This window comes from Octopus bimaculoides, chromosome 2 (assembly GCF_001194135.2).
Source record: "Octopus bimaculoides isolate UCB-OBI-ISO-001 chromosome 2, ASM119413v2, whole genome shotgun sequence".
Classification (NCBI taxonomy): Eukaryota; Metazoa; Mollusca; class Cephalopoda; order Octopoda; family Octopodidae; genus Octopus; species Octopus bimaculoides.
This window is the reverse complement of record NC_068982.1, coordinates 161540799-161542971: the sequence shown is the minus strand read 5'-3', so window position 1 is coordinate 161542971 and position 2173 is coordinate 161540799.

Below are 2173 nucleotides of genomic sequence, written 5' to 3'. Positions count from 1 at the left end.
AAATAACAAGGAAATAACAACAGGTGTATTTTAACTAACAAGGACGAATTAAGTTGAGCTGGCATGTGTAGAGTGAAACTTATGAGGCAGGAACATAATAGATAGAAGTCAGGAGACAGGAATATGAGATGCTTAGTGGCCAGCAGTGAAGTCAAGAAAGACAGTGAAGTCAGGTGGAAGTAAAGGAGAGTGGTAAGAGGCAGAGGGATTGAAGAATTGGGGGAAGAATGAGAAATTAAGGAGCAAGGAGGGGGGGTGAAGAGATGAAATCAAAGGGACAAAGAGAAAGAAGGTACAGGGTAGATAAATGTGGAAGAAAAGTAGGGAGATTAAGGAAAGAAGGCTAAGAAAGGTAAGAGAGGGGGAACGGGAAAAAGAAAAAAGAGAAGAACGAAGAACGTGTGACGGGGAACTAAATGAAAGAGTAAAAGAGTCACACAGAATTTAGATACATACTTACTTACAAGGTGAGCAAAAGTGTACATGCGCCGCTATACGTATATATAAATCCAGAGGATGGAACAAGAACGCAACAGGCAACAATAAAACATCCAGACAGATAGATGATAAAAAGACAGACAAGAACAAGCAAAATATATATATATATATATATATATATATATATATATATATACATACATATTCTTTTGTTCTTTTATTCTTTTATTTGTTTCAATCATTTGCTAGAGCACCGCCTTTTGTTGAACAAATTGACCCCAGGACTTATTCTTTGTAAGCCTAGTAGTTATTCTATCAGTCTCCTTTGCTGAACAACTAAGTTATGGGGACATAAACAGACCAACATTGGTTGTCAAGCGATGGTGGGTGGGTGGGGCAAACACAGACACACAAACATATACATACATATATATATATATATATATATGTGTATGTATGTATATACAAGGGACATCTTTCAGTTTCCATCTACCAAATCCATTCACAAGGCTTAGATCAGCCCAAAGATATAGTAGAAGACACTTACCCAAGGTGCCACACAGTGTGACTGAACCCAAAACTATGTGATTGGTAAGCAAGCTACTTACCTGCATTCTTGTCCTATTTTTGTATTTTTTATATATAAAAATATAGTGGCGTACGTACACTTTGGTCTTTTATATGTAAGTATATATATATCTAAATTCTGTATGACTCTATTCTTCCATTCTTTCCTTCTTTCTATCAGCCCTTTCACACTTACTTCGTTCATTCTACTCTTCGTTCTTTCATTCCCCTCTCTCACATTTCCTGGCCTTCTCTTCATGCTCACTTTCCCTCCTCTTTCACTTCACTGTGTCCCTTTCATTTTTTTCCTTGCCTCTCCTTAATTCTTCTGTCCCTCTGCCTCTACCTCTCTCTCTTCTCTCCCCACATGACCGGTGTTCGGCCAAGCCTGACCTTTCTTTCTTGGTTCGAATACCATCCATGCAACATCTATATTCCTCTCTGTGCCTGTCAAATCTTATGTCTCTGCCATAAGGCTTTACTTCCACACACGCCAGCTTAATTTAATTCGTCCTTAGTCAAAAGATAGCTGTTGTTATGTCCTGTTATTTGCATTTGTATTTGTGTAACATTTCTCCGGTTTTTTTTTCCGTCCTTGTTTTTGTATTCATTCACTGCTTTCTTCCAAGGAAGCAAATGCTCTTAGCTTAGTTTATTCCTTGGGGCTGGCCAGATTAGAGCAATCTCGAGTATAACAAGCCGAAATTGCAAAGATAATCTGGAACTTGACTGAGGATAGAAAACTCCAAATGATCCATCCTTGTTGTCTTTGTATTGTCTGTCTGGATGTTTTGTTGTCCCTTTCTTGTATCATCTAACTGTATGGATGTTTTTGTATTTTATATATATATATACATATATACATATATACATTTATAAATGTACGAACTGGCTATTGTGCGGGGCCGTCGTAGGATTTTCGAGCGGGATCGTTGCCAGTGCTCCTGGACTGGCCCATGTGCGGGCAACATATGAAATCTTTCAAGCGGGATCGTTGCCAGTGCCCCTGGACTGGCTCATGTGCGGGCGAAACATGAAATCTTTCGAGCGGGTTCGTTGCCGGTGCCCCTGGGCTGGCTCTTGTGCGGGTTACACATGGGGTTTTCTCGAGCGAGATCGTTGCCGGTGCACCTGGACTGGCTCATGTGCGGGCGACACATGAAATCTT